A 19,893-nucleotide genomic window follows, 5' to 3' on the forward strand; every position below is an offset into this window, starting at 1 on the left:
ATGAATGAGATTGCTGTGCTATGCTCAGTCTCTTCAGTCATGTCCAACTCTTTGCAACCCACCAGACTCCTGCTTGTGAGATTCTCCAGGCAAGAATACTGAAGTGGGTTTCCATGCCCTCCTCCAGGGGATCTTCCTGACCCAGGGATCGAACCCATGTCTCCTGCACCTCCTGCATTGCAGGCAGATTCTTTACCACTGAGCCACCAGGAAAGCCCTGAAAAGTGCCCTTATAAAAGAGATTTCAGAGAGCTCCCTGTCCCTTCTATCATGTGAGGACACAGCAAGGGGATGGCCATCTATGAACCAGGACATGGCTTCTCATCAGACACTGAATCTGCTGGCACCTTGATCTTGGACTTCCCAACTTCCAGAACTGTGAACAATAAACTTATGCTGCTTAAACCACCCACTCTATTGGATTTTTGTTATAGCAACCAGACTAAGACAAGGACATTAATGGAAAAACTGATGAAATTGAAATCCAGCCTAGGACTTGGTTAATAGTAACTTAACAACGTCTGTTGCTTAGTTTTGACAAACACACCCCAGCGACGCAAGAGCTTGACAGTGGGAAAAACTGAGGGAGTAGATACTGGAAATCCCTGCAGTATCTTTGCAACTTTCCTGTAAATCTAACCTAAGATGAAAGTTTATTGAAAAACAGAAATAATCTTACCAAACTTTCACAGATATTGTCATGATTAAAGATAATACCATAAGAAATGGATGGACACCAAGGAGGAAGGTGGGGGGTGGAATGAATTGGGAGACTGGGCTTGACAAACATACACTGCTGCTGCTGCTAAGTCGCTTCAGTCGTGTCCGACTCTGTGTGACCCCGTAGACGGCAGCCCACCAGGCTCCCCCGTCCCTGGGATTCTCCAGGCAAGAACACTGGAGTGGGTTGCCATTTCCTTCTCCAATGCGTGAAAGTGAAAAGTGAAAGTGAAGTCACTCAGTCGTGTCCGACTCTTAGGGACCCCATGGACCGCAGCCTACCAGGCTCCTCCGTCCATGGGATTTTCCAGGCAAGAGTACTGGAGTGGGGTGCCATTGCCTTCTCCGGGCAGACAATGAAGAGGAAATGGCAACCCACTCCAGTACTCTTGCCTGGAGAATCCCAGGGACAGGGGAGCCTGGTGGGCTGCCGTCTACGGGGTCGTACAGAGTCGGACATGACTGAAGCGACTTAGCAGCAGCAAACATACACTACTCTGTTTAAAATAGGTAACTGGTGAGAAACTACTGTATATCACAGGGAAATCTACTCAGTGCTCTGTGGTGACCTAAACGGGAAGGAAATCCAAAAAAAGAGGGGATATGTGCATATGTACGGCTGATTCACTTTGCTGTGCAGTAGAAACTAACACAATATTGTAAAGCAACGATACTGCAATGAAAATTCATTTTAAGATAAAAGATAATACCATAAGGAAACTGCTCGGCACAGAACAAATTTCCAGTGAAGAAAAGCTGTGAGTGCACTGGCCTCACCTCGGGCTGCAGACATCTTTCTCTCCCCGTCAGTGCCTTTCAGCAAGCGCTGGTGTTGGAAAGAACAGGAAGAGTAAACAGCTTTTCTCCTCACCCTGAGATCCCTTCTCCCTTTTCCCCCTCCTGCCAACCCCCCTTCCAAGGAGGGAGTAGCAGATGCCTTCCCACACGGCTATGGCAACTTTTTAGTAGCTCGGACCGAGATTTACTGTCAACAGCCCAGTAAGTCACAGCTGTTTGCAGTTCTTTTCCCTCCATTGCCTCTTGAATGTCAAGTCTCTTAGCTGAGAGAGCATCCTCCATTTGGCTACATTTTTGTTTTCAACATTTATTTTTTTTAATTTACTTGGCTGTGCCAGATCTTAGCACGCAGGATCTTTAACTGTGGCATGCGGGATCTAGTTCCCTCAGCAGGGGTCAAACCCAGGCCGCTTGCATTGGGAGCTTGGAGTCATAGCTACTAGACCACCAGGGAAGTCCCTAAATTTGTTTTAAGAATTATTTCTTGCATGAAATTATATATTCAGCCACCCACCTTCCATTTCCAGTCTTCCTAGGTCAGAGACAAATATAAAAGCAATGACAGATGAGTTCCAAATATTATGCAGTGTACATTTGATTGTTCAACATTACTATGCCAAGACAGCCCTTGTACTCCCCTTTCCAACTGCCCTTTGGCCTCGTTTTGTAAATATGTACTACTCAGAATTGAATTTGTCTTGTTTCACTTCGTTTTCAGAGCATAGCCAGAGGAGATGCTACCCCAGCATCATTCTAAAGCCTCTTTGTTCCCTTTTAGAAGCGTGTTTCAAAAATCCTAGGCTTGTTCCTCATTTGTAATCTTCCCCAGGTGGACCAGCTGAATAAATTCAACACCCACAAGGTGCACATTTGTCACTAAAAGGTGACAGCAGAAGCACCATCACAGTGAAAAAAACCACAGGAGGAAGAGAGAGAAAGAAGACCCTAGGGCATTCTCTTCCCCATCAGTATCAGAACAAGGCACCTTGAAGAATCCATGGCCGGCTTGTTGCAGAGACAAAGCAGACAATAACCTCCTGACTTTCTTTTCTTCCTGCAGGTTTGTTTTGTTTTGTGTTTAATGCATCTGTTCTGACTATGCCAGCATAACACAAATTTATGCCCAAAGTAAACACTGATTTATCACTGAGCCACACTAAACATGATCTCTACTATATCTCTTTCCAGACCTATTTCCTTCCAGCTCTTGCCCCCTGCCCACTGGGCTCTCCTTAAAGGGACTAGGGGAAAAAATGCCAAAGCACAAACATGATTCCACTGTGGAATGACTCGGTGCCTGTGCATGGAGGTGTCTACCTACGCAACGTGAAGTTTCCCGCAAAGTGCAGTGAAGAGCAACATCTCTGAACCAAGGGTCTAGACTGAGAGATTGATGTTGGCATTTTCATCGGTGATGAAAAAGGCCGGGGTTTAAAATGCAAAATGTTATTCTCCTCTCAGACCTGCCTGCCACCTTCTTGCCAGAAACTCAGCTCCCTGATGCTGGGACCACATCGCTTCTGTTTTTCTGCCATCTGACACAGAGTCAGGCACTGGGGGGCATTTGTAATAACAGCCCACAGGTCCTGAGAGCCAGATCCCAGCCATCGTTCCAAGTGCTCTTCATGGAGTAACTCATCAATCCTCCTAATAACCTACTAATAGTGTTCATCACTCAGTAATGTCTGACTCTTTGGGACCCCATGGACTTTAGCCCATCAGTCTCCTCTGTCCATGGGACTCTCCAGGGAGGAATACTGGAACTACTAATAACCTCCTTCTAATAACCCTACTGTTATCCTCCTCCTAATAACCCTACTGTTATTCTCATTTTACAAACGAGGAAACTGAAGCCCAGAGAGGCTAAGGGCATCTCCCTGGAACACACAGCTGGGGAGGATGGAGACAGGATTCAAATTCAGGCAGTCTGCATGCATCCTGCCTGTCCAGAGCTTTCAATCTGGGAGTTTCAAGCTGTGGTATAAAGTGAGATGAGGACAAGAAAGGTAAACTCCCCAGCAAGCTGGAAAGGAAACAAATCAATATCCACACAAAGCAAGCATCAGACAAGGAAGCAAAATGCTGGTGCAAAAAGAACCTTTTCTGAAAAAAAAGAAAAGAAAAATTTTTTTCTTTTGTTTGATCAATAGAACTAGAGGGAAATTAAAGCTATACCAAAAGCCCAGGTAGGATACAATGATGACAGAGACCAGATTTTTTTTTCTTTAGATTCTAATGAATAGATTTCAACTATGGCAAATTCCACAGTGTTATGACAAAAGGGAGCACATATTCTGCATCTTCCTAAGCCTATCTACTTTAAAAAATAATTTTTTCTTTATTTATTTGGCTGCGTTAGGCCTTAGCTACGGCACACTGGATCTTCTCTGCATCTTGTGGGGATTTTGGTGTGGTGCACAGACTCTCTAGTTGTGGCGAGTGAGCTCAGTAGTTGCAGAGCACTGGATTCGTTGCTCTGCAGCTTGTGGGATCTGAGTTCCCCAACCAGAGATTGAACCTGCGTCTCTTGCTTTGCAAAGCAGATTTTTAACCACTGCCACCAGAGAAGTCCTGCCTATCTGCCTTTGCATGTGCTATTTTCTCTGCCAGGATTGTCTTTCTTCCCTTCTCATTTAATCAACCTGCTCTCACCCTCAAGACCCAGTTTTGACATAGCTCCTTTATGAAGTTTTCCTCGACTCTCTTCTCTGTGATTTCGAATTGATTTTATCTCCTCCATTGTATTCATTATGTCTCATAGTGCAGAGATTGCTAACTCAAATGCTGCAGGACCAAGCATGAGTAAACCAAGTGATGAGGCATAAGACAGGAAGTAGGGAGTGGTGAGCAGTGGGGTATTGGAGAGAAATTGCCCCGCTTAAAGGAGTAGCTAGCTACCACTCAACTGCAACCAGCCCCTGCCATATGTGAATACTTGTACTGTATTGCCAAATAATCTTTTTCGAGAGAAACCAGTGGCAATGGTTCATTTAACGTGTCAACTTGACCAGGCTAAGAGACACTCAGATAGCTGGTAAGACATTTGTGAGTGTGTCTGGGAGGATGTTTCTGGAAGAGATTAGCATCTGAATCAGTACACTGAATAAAAAAGACCACCTTCACCATGTGCGTGAGCATCAGCCAATCCACTGAAGCCCCAAATAGAACAAACTTTATTCTAGAATGAATTTGTCCTTTCTGCTTGAGCTAGGACACCCATCTCTCCTGCCCTTGTACATTGGTACCCCCAGTTCTGGAGCATTCAGACTAAGCTTAGACTTACACCATTTGCTCCCCTGCTTCTCAAGCCTTTTGGTTCAGACTGAAATGATACCACTAATTTTCCTATACCTCCAGCTCATAGACAGCAGATTGTGGGACTTCTCAGTCTCCACAGTGGCATGAGCCAATCCCTCATATATCTCTTTTTATGTATCTATATGGATGTAATGATTCTTTTTCTCTGGAAAACTCAAATAAATATATGCAGATGGGAAAACTTCTCAATTTCTAAATATTGGCATTTAATTTTTTTAAATATTGTGTCAGCCATCAATAAATTCTGCCTACTGGTTACTTGTTTATGTGCTTGCCTCTAATACTAAGTAAGTAAGCCCTTTGGTGGTTCAACAGCAGTTAAGAACATAGACCCACGCTGAAATCAGGGCAGTACCACTTGCCGAGCTGAATGACCTCAGTATATTACCTAACCTCTCTGTGCATCAGGGTTCTCATCTTTGACAGATTTGGAGGAATAATAAAATGTACCCCTGCGACTGCTGTAAGAAATCCATTAGCTAATATGAACAAAGTAGTTAGAATACTGTTTTGCACAGGGTAAGTGCTCAGTAAGCATTAGTCAACATCATCACCATCCTTATCATCGCCAACATCACCATCATCTTCATCTTTATATCCTCAGTACCTAGCACAATGCACGGCACATAATTGTCATACATTAGATGTGTATTAAGCTGAGTAATATAAATATCCCTATGATGGGCTCAAATTTAAAGATTGACATACTTAGGCAGTTAGGAAACTTCCAATCTGACATGTCTTCCAACCTCTTCAAGATCTGTGGTTGGGTGTCTTTCCAGATAACTGAATAGGAAAACTTTTATTAAACAAAGTTATCTCCAGAACTTGGACCTGTTAAAACTCACTCGTAACAAACCTGTAGGTGACAATCATAGAGAACTAACTAGCAACGTACCTGTCTAAAATACTCACCTTGTCAAGACTCCCTTGTGGCTAGAGGGAATGAATATGTGGTTCCATTATATACAATAGATATAGATGGATATCCCTGGTGAGCACATCCCTTCCCAAGGCAAAGATTCTAGAGAGAAAGCGCTTTTTCCCTTCACATTTTGTCCTCCATTCTTTCTGCCTGGAATGTAGACAGTACCTGGAAGTGCAGCAGCCTTTTTGAGGCCATGAGGATAAAACATACACACAGAGCAGGAAGATAGAAGGAGCCTGGTTCTTGGATGACTTCCTTGAGCAGCTGTATAGCTAATTCCATGATAATGCTTATATTTTATTTATTCTCATGTGACTGAAATCATAGGGAACAATCTGAGCATGGTGTAAATGTCACTTTTGCTTGTATGTGATTTTAACCATAATAAACACCAGGCAAAAGAAGAATACCGCACCTAGCCGAACAGAGCAACATACCTGCCCAACACCTACTTCCACAAGCAAACTTCAGGCCTTTTTCAAGGAAAATGCCTTGAAATAATGTATAATGTTATTTATATATTCATATTTCTTAACCATTAACATGTCACTATTATAACTTATTTTACTGAGTTTCTCTTATATTAAGGTGTTTCTGATGAAGAAAGTGGAGAAAACCACTAGACCATTCATGTATGACCTAAATTAAATCCCTTATGACTATACAGTAGAAGTGAGAAATAGATTTAAGGGACTAAATTGATAGACAGAGTGCCTGATGAACTATGGATGGAGCTTTGTGAAACTGTACAGGAGACAGGAATCAAGACCATCCCCAAGAAAAACAAATGCAAAAAAGCAAAATGGCAGTCTGAGGAGGCCTTACAAATAGCTGTGAAAAGAAGGGAAGCGAAAAGCAAAGGAGAAAAGGAAAGTTACCCATTTAAATGCACAGTTCCAAAGAATAGCAAGGAGAGATAAGAAAGCCTTCCTCAGCGATCAATGCAAAGAAATAGAGGAAAACAATAGAATGGGAAAGACTAGAGATCTCTTCAAGAAAATTAGAGATACCAAGGGAACATTTCATGCAAAGATGGGCTCAATAAAGGACAGAAACGTAGGGACCTAACAGAAGCAGAAGATATTAAGAAGAGGTGGCAAGAATACACAGAAGAACTGTACAAAAAAGATCTTCACAACCCAGATAATCACGATGGTGTGATCACTCACATAGAGCCAGACATCCTGGAATGTGAAGTCAAGTGGGCCTTAGGAAGCATCACTATGAACAAAGCTAGTGGAGGTGATGGAATTCCAGCAGAGCTATTTCAAATCCTGAAAGACGATGCTGTGGAGGTGCTGCACTCCATATGCCAGCAGATTTGGAAAACTCAGCAGTGGCCACAGGACTGGAAAAGGTCCATTTTCATTCCAATCCCAAAGAAAGGCAATGCCAAAGAATGCTCAAACTACCGCACAATTGCACTCATCTCACATGCTAGTAAAATAATGCTCAAAATTCTCCAAGCCAGGCTTCAGCAATACGTGAACCATGAACTTCCAGATGTTCAAGCTGGATTTAGAAAAGGCAGAGGAACCAGAGATCAAATTGCCAACATCTGCTGGATCATAGAAAAAGCAAGAGAGTTCCAGAAAAACATCTATTTCTGCTTTATTGACTATGTCAAAGCCTTTGACTGTGTGGATCACAGCAAACTGTGGAAAATTCTGAAAGAGATGGGCATACCAGACCACCTGAGCTGCCTCTTAAGAAACCTGTATGCAGGTCAGGAAGCAACAGTTAGAACTGGACATGGAACAACAGACTGGTTCCAAATAGGAAAAGGAGGATGTCAAGGCTGTATATTGTCACCCTGCTTATTTAACTCATATGCAGAGTACATCACTAGAAATGCTAAGCTGGAAGAAGCAAAAGCTGGAATCAAGATTGCCGGGAGAAATATTAATAACCTCAGATATGCAGATGACACCACCCTTATGGCAGAAAGTGAAGAAGAAATAAACAGCCTCTTGATGAAAGTGAAAGAGGAGAGTGAAAAAGTTGGCTTAAAGCTCAACATTCAGAAAACGAAGATCATGGCATCCGGTCCCACCACTTCATGGGAAATAGATGCAGAAACAGTGGAAACAGTGTCAGACTATTTTTCTGGGCTCCAAAATCACTACAGATGGTGACTGCAGCCATGAAATTAAAAGACGCTTACTCCTTGGAAGGAAAGTTATGACCAACCTAGACAGTATTTTAAAAAGCAGAGACATTACTTTGTCAACAAAGGTCCATCTAGTGAAGGCTATGGTTTTTCCAGTGGTCATGTATGGATGTGAGAGTTGGGACTGTGAAGAAAGCTGAGCACTGAAGAATTGATGCTTTTGAACTGTGGTATTGGAGAAGACTCTTGAGAGTCCCTTGGACTGCAAGAAGATCCAACCAGTCCATCCTAATGGAGATCAGTCCTGGGTGTTTATTGGAAAGACTAATGTTGAAGCTGAAACTCCAATACTTTGGCCACCTCGTGCAAAGTGTTGACTTATTGGAAAAGACTCATGCTGGGAGGGATTGGGGGCAGGAGGAGAAGGGGACGACAGAGGATGAGATGGCTGGATGGCATCACCGACTCGATGGACATGAGTTTGGGTAAACTCCGGGAGTTGGTGATGAACAGGGAGGCCTGGCATACTGCGGTTCATGGGGTTGCAAAGAGTCAGACATGACTGAACAACGAAACTGAACTGATGTTTTTGAATGTTGTTTCTCAATCTCATCTTTCTCATAAGCTTGTGGTTTCTATTGTGCAATTTACGAATATAATGCAGTTATTTTTAGTAACCTATGTCCTATTACAGTAGAACTGTCTGCACTCTTTTTGGAGGACTGCTTACCTCTGGACTTTTTGCCACATGAAAAACAGTTACAATGCTTAAGCCACTATTTGTTACATGTAGTCAAACACATTCCCAGCTGGTACACTTATTTATAAAAATCTAGCATTAGAGCTTCTGAAGTTTGTCAAGGATGCCAAAGGATTTTTATCTGGAATATCAGTTTGCTCAGGCAAAAAGGTCTCTCCTGATAAACGTACCTTCATCTTTCCCCCACCACTAACACTGATCACATGTGAATAGGGGACCACCAAGTTATGCTGGAAGGAGAAAGAACTGATAGGAGAGCACTTTGGATGCTATCATAATATGGGTCTTAATTAATCTTTGTGAAAGCCTCTCTCTCTGAGTAAGGCTTGATCAGTTGCTCAGTTGTGTCCGACTCTTTGTGACTCCATGTACTGTACCCCATGAGGCTCCTCTGTTCATGGAATGCTCCAGGCAAGAATACTTGAGTGAGTTGCTATTTCCTGTTCCAGGGGATCTTCCTGACCCAGGGATCGAGTCTGTGTCTTCTGCAATGGCACATGGATTCTTTACCACTGAGCCACCTGGGAACCTGAGTAAGGTTTGGGTCAGCACATTTCATGAGCCCCACGTGATGAGATGTTAGAATTCTTCCGAAAACTGCGAAGGGTTCTCCCTGGGTAATTCAGGGATTGCGAGGCTTTTCCCACTTTTGACATCACTCTGGCACTGTAATGATTCCTTGCTTCCACTGGCACAGTTTCTAGTGATCCAAGAAATGCATCAAGGAGACTACTAATATTGGTTTCACTCATAGATTTAAAAAGCTGCCTGTGATGGGAGACATGGTGTGGTCCCTGAGCCCATTGCTCTCACCACATGTCCTAAGAAAGTGAAAGTCACTCGGTTGTGTCCGACTCCCTGCAACCCCATGGACTGCATAGTCCATGGAATTCTCCAGGCCAGAATACTAGAGTGGATAGCCTTTCCCTTCTCCAGGGGATCTTCCCAACCCAGGGATCGAACCAGGGTCTCCTGCATTGCAGGCGGATACTTTACCAACTGAGTATCAGGGAAGCCCCACATGTCCTGAGAGCTGGGTTAAGGTCCTTTTTCACTATATTTATATTTATTTAAATTTAAAAATGAGTGTTACAGTACAGTCAGTTGGAAATAAAAAAAGATCATAACTCCTTCAAGCACAAGCAGTTAAGCACTGTAGTTACTTCAGAATTAACAGCATAACAAGCTGCAAGTTTTCCTTCCAGCTGATATGTCATATTGTGGCAACGATATGGGTTAAAGTGTTAAACTCTCCTGATGTGAGGCATCTACCTCATCTTCCCAAGTCAGAGATGCCTCCTGGGCACCAAGAGTAATAGGGAAATTTATCGCTATTGCTCTTGTTCCTATTTCCCATCGACGGCAGAATAAAACACATAGACATCCGGGGTTTTGCGAACAATAACATCGGAGTTTAAACAAGTTCTAGACAAGGCTTCCTTGGTGGCTCAGTTGTAGAGAATCTGCCTGCCAATGCAGGAGACTCAGGTCTGACCCCTGATCTGGGAAGATCCCACATGCCACAGAACAGCTAAGCCCATGTGCCACAGCTACTGAGCCTGTGTTCTACAGCCTGAGAGTCGCAACTACTGAAGCCTGTGTGCCTAGAACCTGTGCTCCGCAACAAGAAAAGCCACTGCAATGAGAAGCTTGAATACCACAACAGCTTGTGGAAACTAGAGAAAAGCCCAAGCAGCAACAAAGACACAGCACAGCCAAAAATAAAATACATAAAAAAAATTTTTTTAATTAAAAGTTTTAGACAAGTCTTCATGAACAGTGCACGCTGCCTATCAGAGTGAGGTTTCCAGGCCAGCTTTGAGTTCAATACAGGGCCCAAAATGCCCAGGTTCTATAAATATACCAATCACTTTATTCTCTCAGCTCAGTGGTCTTTGTCTTCATTTACAGTGCAATCTACAATGGAGGGCTTCCTAAGTGGCTCAGTGGTAAAGAATCCTCCTGCCAAGCAGGAAATGCAGGTTTAGTCCCTGGGATCCCTAGAGAAGGAAATGGCAAGCCACTCCAGTATTCTTGCCTGGAAAATCCCATGGACAGAGGAGCCTGGCAGGCTACAGTCCACAGTGGGGCAAGAGTCAGACATGACTTAGTGACTAAACCACCACTGCCACCCACCTCCCAAATGAAGTCTCTGGTTTCATTTGCACAGTTTCCTTGGAGCAGAGTGACAGAAGCCTGATCTTTAGGAATACTGATGTCCCAAACGCTGTGCAGAGCTTGGAGCCAACCCACCACTGATGTGCACTGCCCTGAATCCACTATTAGGATTCTCGTGGGAGCTAGGGTCAGGGAGTGGGAATACACCCACACAAATTTAATTCATCTGTGAACAATTTTACATAACAGCCCTTTTATAAAACCTATTGATTTAATTTTTGACTTAATTTTTTTTAATCGTCAAATAACATTTTTGGGAGGATGATGACTAAAAATTATGAAAGACCCAAATTTTCCTCTATAATAGTAGAAAAGCAGTGATTTGTGCTTCAAACTGATAAATGAAAAAGTAGAATAGTAATCACAAGCAATATTATTTAGAAGTATAGGGTAAGAAGGACACTTGGACAAACACAGAAGCTCTGCTTTAAATAGAACCTCTGCCTTAAAATCTTTTTTTGCCTTTTGAAGTTTGGGTTTAGATTTATTTTACAACACAAAATATTCATATCCACTAATAATAGCAATAGTTTCATTGTTTTATATTGTTTGTTTTTTTTATCATTTTTTTTATGTATTTGGCTGCACTGGGTCTTAGCTGCAGCACACAGGACCTTCGTTGCATCATGTGGGATCCTTCTGTGCTCCACACAGACTCTCTAGTTGTGGCACGTGGGATTAGTTGCTCCACAGCAGGTGAGATGTTAGTTCTCAGACCAGAGATTGAACCCTTGTCCCGTGCATCACAAGGCTGATTCTTAAGTACTGGACTATCTGGGAAGTCCCCTGGTTATCTATTTTAAATACAGCATTGTGTACATGTCAATCCCAAATTCCTAAGTTATCCTTCCCCCTGCAATCGTTCCCCCAAGTAGCCATAAATTCATTCTCTATAAAACCTTTTAAATCTGTCTGTTAACCGATAGGCATAGGGCAGACCGGTTATTAACCTGGCATGCACAAACCTTCTCCCATGGTCCACCAAAGACTTTCCATGTGAACTCTCTACTGTGTCTATAAGATCCATGTCCATAAGACTGTTCCATACATCAGTGTCTCTTCTGCTGTCTCGTACACAGGGTTATTGTTACCATCTTTCTAAATTCCATATATATGCGTTAGTATACTGTATTGGTGTTTTTCCTTCTGGCTTACTTCACTCTGTATAATAGGCTCCAGTTTCATCCACCTCATTAGAACTGATTCAAATGAATTCTTTTTAATGGCTGAGTAATACTCCATTGTGTATATGTACCACAGCTTTCTTATCCATTCATCTGCTGATAGACATCTAGGTTGCTTCCATGTCTTGGCTATTATAAACAGTGCTGTGATGAACATTGGGGTACACATGTCTCTTTCCCTTCTGGTTTCCTCAGTGTGTATGCCCAGCAATGGGATTGCTGGATCATAAGGCAGTTCTATTTTCAGTTTTTTAAGGAATCTCCACACTGTTCTCCATAGTGGCTGTACTAGTTTGCATTCCCACCAACAGTGTAAGAGGGTTTCCTTTTCTCCACACCCTCTCCAACATTTATTATTTGTAGACTAGGAGGAGGGAGGAGGGTTCAGGATGGGGAGCACATGTATACCTGTGATGGATTCACTTTGATATTTGGCAAAACTAATACAATTATGTAAAGTTTAAAAATAAAATAAAATTAAAAAAAAAAATCCATGTCCTTGATTTTCTTTATGCATGTAGACTGCATCTTCTATTTCTCCATCTGGTGAACCCATTCAAACCCTCCTTCCCCAAATACAAACTTTGAAGATTAATGCATGGTTTAGATACCAAATAATAATAGTTATTATTTGCTATTTTTTTATCATCATTACTGATGACTATTGCTGTGGCAGACAAGTTCTTAGGGTAGCCCCCATCATCTCCACCTCCTGGAATTCACACCCTTGACGTCATCTTCCCCTTAAATGTAGACACGACCTTCAACTAGGAGATGTGGTACATGTTAATATATGTATTGGAATATTACTCAGCCATAAAAAGGAATTAAATTGTGCCATTTGTGGAGATGTAGATGGACCTAGAGTCTGTGATACAGACTGAAGTAAGTCAGAAAGAGAAAAACAAATATTGTATGTTAATGCATATATGTGGAGTCTAGAAAAATGGTACAGATGAACCTATCTGAAGGGCAGGATTAAAGATGCAGACATAGAGAACAGATGCATGGACACAGAGGGGAAGGGGGAGTGAGGTGAATTGGGAGATTGGGATTGCCATGTATGGCATATAGTTGATGCACTTCATTGTACAGCAGAAATCAACATAACATCGTAAAGCAGCTATAAAACTCCAACTTAAAAAAAAAAAAAAGGATATGGCAAAGACAACATGCTCTATGTGACTACATTACGTAAGCTTTCAGCACCTGCCTTGCTGGCATCTCTCTCTTTGTTGGCACAGAGGAAACAAGTGGCTGTGTTGGGAAACTCTGGGTTGAACAGAATACTGGCTGCCTCTGAAGGGACTGAAGATAAGAAACTGAAACCGTCAGTCCTACAGCAAGGCACTAAATCCTTCCAACACCTGCTTGGAAATAGATTTTTCCCCAGCTTCAGATGAAACCACGGCCCCAGTTAACACCTTGATCACAGCCTTACAGAAGACCCAGTCAAGCTGTATCCAGATTCCTCAGCCAAAGAAACGGTAAGATAATATGTGTGAGTTGTTTTAAGCTCTTAAGTGCATACTAATATTAGCATGCAGTGAAAGATAACTAATACATTACATTTTAATGTACTGAGTATTAATACAAGAAGTATTAAGTGATAATACATTAAGCATTCATGTAGAAGTATTAACTTACATTAAGTAGCAGAAAGAACATAGAAGAAATGATATATAAGGAATATAGATAAGGAAGAGAAGTGTAACTTGTAGTTGATTCCTAATAAATCCAGAAGAAAATCTTTCATGCAGTAAAATCACAAAATGCCTCATTTCCCCATTTTCCAAAGACATTTTGCCTCCTTTCTGCTTCCCCCCAAATAAACACCACTTTCGACTATCAAAGAAAAGTTTCACGCAAATGAGACATCCCACTAGAAAAGAAGGATGATCCCAGGGTAGGAGACCAAACAAGAAATCTTATTTAGTGGCTCCTAACCAAGGTGCTTATGAAGCCCATGTTTCAGGGTCTAATTTATAAGAAAACGCTCAGCCCGGACTTGATAAAGTGCATCACTGGAGAAAGGAGAGCGAGGGAGCAAGTCAGTCCCAGTCCTGCAGTTGCTCCATAACCATGTGCAGAGCCATAAGTGCAGAGATTAATGACTTCTCACAGCCATAAATTCATTTTTTTTTCTCTTCGATGAGTCCTAGGGGACAAGAATCTGGTTATAATCGGATGTGTTGCAATATAGCTTTTTACTTACAATTGTAGTACTGAGAAAATTGAAAGGAATAGCATAAGGCTCAAGCATGGTGGTGATTTAAAAGGATGCTCTTCAAGGTGCCCGGCTGCTGCTCTCCCCACCCTTTCCTTTGCAAGGCACCTGCTCCACCCGGGAATGGCCGCCTTGGGACGAGGCAGACACTGGGAAGTTGGAACCACCATCCTCCCTGTGGCTGACATTCATAACAAAGCACATTTCCTCCAATTCTGCTCTGTGTTTTTGCCCATCTCAAACAGATTATGACATTATTACCCAAGCTCAGGAATCAAGAGAAGAAGGAAACTCCTTCCTTACCTCCGGCATCTTCAGTTTTCCGCAGTGGAGCAAATGGTCATTCCCCCAGATCTTTGTGTTTGTTTCCATGACATCCACTCTGAATGCATTTACTCAGGAGAGAAGATGCTAAAGGAAACAATATATCTAAGACACTTTACACTTAATGTCCGGCACTTTGTAGGTACTTAATAAATGGGGTGCCTCCACCTAGAGACTGTTATACAGAGAGAGGTCAGAAAGAGAAAGAGATAGTATATTAACGCATATATATGGAAGTTAGAAAAATAGTACAGATGAACCTATTTGAAAAGAAGAAAGAGAAACACAGATGTAGAGAAGAAATGCGTGGACACCAAAGGGGGAAAGGGAGGGAGGGGATGAACTGGGAGACTGGGGTTGGCGTATGTACACTACTATGTATAATATAGATAACTAACGGGAACCTGTAAAGCACAGGGAACTCTACTCAGCGCTCTTTAGTGGGAAGGAAATTCAAAAAAGAGGGGATATATGTGTACATATAACTGATGCCCTTTGTTGTACAGTAGACACTAACACATCATTATAAAGCAACTATACTCCAATAAAAATAAATAAAAAATGGGATGCTTCCTTTACTCCTTCCTTTTGCCGTCAGATCCCTCCCCTCTTCTAACCCTGGCCTCACTCACATTCTCACTGAGATGCTTTGGAATCAGTCCCTGACTCTGACCCAGTGGCTGACAAAGCCTACAGAGTGGTCCCCAGACCAGCAGTAGCAGCATCCCCTGAGAACATGCTAAAAATGCAAACTCTCAGGTGCCAGCCCAGAGCTATGGCATCTGAAACTCTGAAGGTGAGGACTGGACATCTGAGTTTTAATAAGCCCCCCAGGGGATTCTGAGCTGGGCTGCAGTGTGACAGGCTGGCTCCAATGGGATAACCGCTATTCCAATTTCTTTCAATGCCTGATGGATCATCCACATCAATTTCCGTCATTACAAATTCTGAATTCACTGGAATTATTTTTGAAAAAAAAAAGAAGATTGGTTGCCAGAGCTTAGAAATCTGTTCGAGAAATTTCTCTTGCTACATATGGGAGAGGACTTCACTTGAATACTAGGTATAACTTATGGATGAATTACTCTGGATTTTTTGTGTTTGTATGCATCTGCTCTCAGAGGTGTGCTGGCAAGTGTTTAACAACTGGCTCTCCAGGGAGAGGATGCCCTGGTGTGTAGCATTTGCCAGTTTCTGTGGTGTAAATACTACCATCACGACATCCACAGATGCAGAGTTGGGAAAAGACAAATACATTGGTTCTTGCAAGCTGGCACCAGCAGGTTCCAAGACCCCACTGCGTGCTTTCCAACTGGAACCAACATTTCTCAGGGTAAAGCATATGATTTATTTTTTAGCTGTGCCTCATGGCATACAGATCTTAGTTCCCTAACCAGGAATTGAACCCACACTCTCTACAGTAGAAGCACAGAGTCTTAAGAACTGGACAATAAAGGAAGTCCCACTTGAACTTTTTTATTTTTTATTTATTTATCTGCACTGGGTCTTAGTTATGGCATGTGGGATATAGTTCCCTGACCAGGGATCAAATCTGTGCCCCCTGCATTGGGAGCTCAGAGTCTTAGCCACTAGACCACCAGAGAAGTCCCCCACCTGAACTTTTAAGGGAGTAGGACACTTGACTCCTGCCCCCCCAAATTCTGCCAGCCCCATGAGAAGAGGACTTGCTGACTGGATGGTGACAGCTAGAGACAAGTCTGTGGGCACATTTCACCAGTCAGCAGGGTTCTGTGATAAAGGCAGGAGCCAGTCGGCCCCTTCCTCTTTCTCCATGAGTGATGGGCCTCTTCCCACATCCTATGTCTCATTCACGTCGTGAGACAAGAAGCCAAAGCAGCACCTGGCTCCTTCTCCAGCGGCCAGCGGGGTCTGTGGACCTAGAGTGTAAGCCCTCTTGGACTTTCATACGCAGACACATAGATGACAGAAGTGCAGTTCCAAGGACTGAAGAAGGAACGCACTGGGCACTGTGTTTACCATTAATGCATTCCACATCCCTCTTGACTATCATCCTTGTGTGGGGGGCAACCTCATCCACAAACCCTAAAGCCCTAACCCTCACTTCATTGCTCTGACAACAGCAGGTACTTGTTTCTTTATGGCATAAGAAGAGCCTGGGTTTGACATCAGACTCATCTGAAGCTCAAATCCTACTCTATCACTTATGAACCACATAACCCCTTGAACAACCACATAACCCCTCTGAGCCTTAGTTTCCTCATCTATAAAATGGCAATAGGAAGAACAACCTCTCGGAAGGATTCAAACTGAAAGGGATGATATACACAGGCAGCTTGACTGGTGTCTGGAACATAGCTGTTGTTGTTTAGTTGCTAAGTCATGTCCGACTCTTTGTAACCCTAAGGACTGTGGCCTACCAGGCTCCTCTGTTCATGGGATTTCCCAGGCAAGAACACTGGAGAGGGTTGCTATGCCCTCCTCCAGGGGATCTTCCTGAGCCAAGGATTGAACCCACTTCTCCTGCATTGCAGGCGGATTCTTTACCCCTGAGTCACCAGGGAAACCCCTAGAACATAGTAAGTGATCAATAAATGAGACACTTTTTTTTTTTGAGTCTTGTTTCATGGTGAGGGCCAAAAGGCTCAAGTTGAGTTGAAATTCAGCTCTGTGTCTTAAGTTCAGCTCTTAAAGGAAAGCCTCAGCCCCTAGAGACCCGGGGGGTCTCCCCTGCCAGCTCCTCCTCAGGACAGCCGGCCCTGCAGGGGAAGTTGGGACCCACAGTGATCAGGACGGTCCCATGTGGCAGCTGCAATATAGAACCCCACCCCCACCCCAAGCCAGGTCCACACACACCAAGTTTTCCCCTACACAAAGTAATCTGTAGTCAGGGGGTCATTCTCTCTCCCATCTAGCAGACCTCCTGCAGGGAACTAGAGCCAAGTCCAAGTTCTCTCTCTCTGTTTAAGGGCCATGCAAATCAAAGCGTGTGGCTGAGCTTGTGTCTCAGTGCACTCAACATTTAAAGACAGCCTTATGTAAGGATGGGTAGGCCCAGGAGCACAGAAGGAACCAAACAGGTGATGTGGTTAATGCCCCACAACCACAAGCAAACTTCTTAGTTCTGACAACCAAAGGAAAGGTAGATTGTAGCACTTCTCAGTGCATATGTATAAGAATCCTTTCAGTTCAGTTCAGTTCAGTTGCTCAGTCTTGCCTGACTCTTTGCGACCCCATGGACTGCAGCACACCAGGCCTCCCTGTCCATCACCAACACCCGGAGCTTGCTCAAACTCATGTCCATCAAGTCAGTGATGCCATCCAACCATCTCATCCTCTGTCATCCCTTTCTCCAGTATGTCCAGGGCAGGGCCTGAAATTCTGCATTTCTATCAAACTGCCAAGTGAGTCCAGTGCTGCAGGTCGATGGGCCACATTTTTTTTTGCCATGTGAGATCTTAGTTCCCCAACCAGGGATCAAACCCGTGCCCCCTTCATTGGGAGCACAGAGTTTTAACCACTGGACCACCAGAGAAGTCCCTTTAATAGTAAAATACCGGACAGGAGTGCCAATATAGGCTGGGAGATGGAAATGCTGGCCTGCAGGGTAGAAGGCTCCAATGTAACAACTTCACAAACAAATAAGGTTCTCTAACACCTCACTGCAAGAGAAACATTTAAGCAATGAGAAAAAGTTGGCTTCTTAATAAAGAAATTGCAAGAAGATAAAGTGAAGCTTATTTGCAATCTTATACTTTAAAAATTATCAGTGGTATGCAAATATCATCCCTTCTTCTGTGACTCCATGCTTTCATTTTCATGACATGAACTCAGTCATAAATTATAGTTACTGTAATTTCTAATTTAATTGAGAATTTTCTTTTATGTCAGAATCGTGCTCAGAAGGAAATGCAAAATCAATATATCATGCTCTTGTGTTTTATTGGCTAGGGTTTAAATACATTTGTTCATTTGACTACTCACTGATTGCATTTTTAAATATAATCTATCTCAATGATATTTTTCTCTACTACACACAAAATACTTTAAGGCCATAAAATTTTGTGATAAATAGTAACTTCTCTTAGAAGCCAATGCATCAGCAATTCCTTTGAAGTGTTTCTTGAAAACGACTCTTCAAAGATGTTATAATGAGGTTGTGTCTATGTGACATCCAAAAACATCTGAAGCAAAACTGTTTTGTCTACACTGAGCCAAGTCTTAGGATATTTACATACATTTGAAGACACAGAGGAAAAAGAATCCTGGCAAATAACTGATTTTCACTTCACATCCTGCTCACAGCAAGGGAAAAAAAAGAGCTCAGACCGAATAATGCTTAATTAATTAAAGTAAAAGCTCATTTCTGACTTATAAACATTACTGGATAACCTCACTAACCCAAAGTCCTTGGTTTCCCACACCAACCAGAAAGTCTTTCAATTTCAGAGAGAATGGAATGAAAACATAACTAAATCATGTCTTTAAAGGAATGCTGGGACAAAGCAGGAGTTAAAGCATCCAAAGATAAATAGGAAGCCAGCAAAAGCCACAAAGCATCCAAAACACCCTCATGAAATCAGAGTTCACTGTAATCCAATTAGTGGCAGCCACCAGTGCAATCCAGTCCGGACCTAGAAACAGAGGTGAAAAGACTGCAAGGCAGATTCTACAGCAGAAGTAATGATTCTATCTAACTGAAGGTACAGCCTGTGGACTTCCCTTGTGGCTCAGGGATTCCCTTGCGGCTCAGCTGGTAAACAATCCGCCTGCAATGCGGGAGACCTGGGTTCAATCCCTGGGTTGGGAAGATCCCCTGAAGAAGGGAAAGGCTACCTGCTCCAGTATTCTGGCCTGGAGAATTCCATGGACTATGCAGTCCATGGGGTCGCAAAGAGTCGGACACAACTGAGCGACTTTCACTTCACTTCACTTCACTTCACTGGGGACTTCCCTGGTGGTCCATTGGTTAAGACTTCATCTTCCAATGTAGGGGGTTGGGTTCAATCCCCAGTTGGGGAGCTAAGATCTCACACACCTTGGCGCCAAAAACCAAAACATTAAACAGAAGCAATATTGTAACAAATTCTTTAAAGACTTAAAAAAAATTGATCCACATCAAAAAAGCAATAATAAAATTAAAATGAATAAACTAGAACTTGATTAATTCTGTTGCAATGGGCCCCAAATTTTAAAGTGGAACTGACTATTGAGGGATCAGGACTCTCTTGGAGGACCCCTAGATGAAACAAGCAATTACCATAATAATGCTGCAGAATGAATTCCAACACCACCACCACCACCACCACCCTCCCTAAAAATCTCAGTGGCTTACAAAAAGCATTTATTCCTGTGTTCATGGGTCTT

At 42.8% G+C, this 19,893-nt stretch overlaps 1 long non-coding RNA gene across 3 annotated transcripts in view; it reads right to left on the minus strand.

The window, feature by feature from the left end:
* Positions 1-1,180: 1,180 nt before the first annotated feature.
* LOC139179703 (uncharacterized) overlaps positions 1,181-19,893 on the minus strand; it is a 52,570-nt gene continuing 33,857 nt past the window's right edge. For all 3 annotated transcript variants that reach the window (XR_011564018.1, XR_011564020.1, XR_011564019.1), the window contains exons 4-5: positions 14,527-14,634; positions 1,181-14,154 (exon numbers count right to left, since the gene is read on the minus strand). This is a non-coding gene — a long non-coding RNA (uncharacterized lncRNA). The remainder of the gene's footprint in view (positions 14,155-14,526; positions 14,635-19,893) is intronic.

The sequence above is a fragment of the Bos indicus genome, chromosome 25 (assembly GCF_029378745.1).
Source record: "Bos indicus isolate NIAB-ARS_2022 breed Sahiwal x Tharparkar chromosome 25, NIAB-ARS_B.indTharparkar_mat_pri_1.0, whole genome shotgun sequence".
In the NCBI taxonomy this organism is placed as follows: domain Eukaryota; kingdom Metazoa; phylum Chordata; class Mammalia; order Artiodactyla; family Bovidae; genus Bos; species Bos indicus.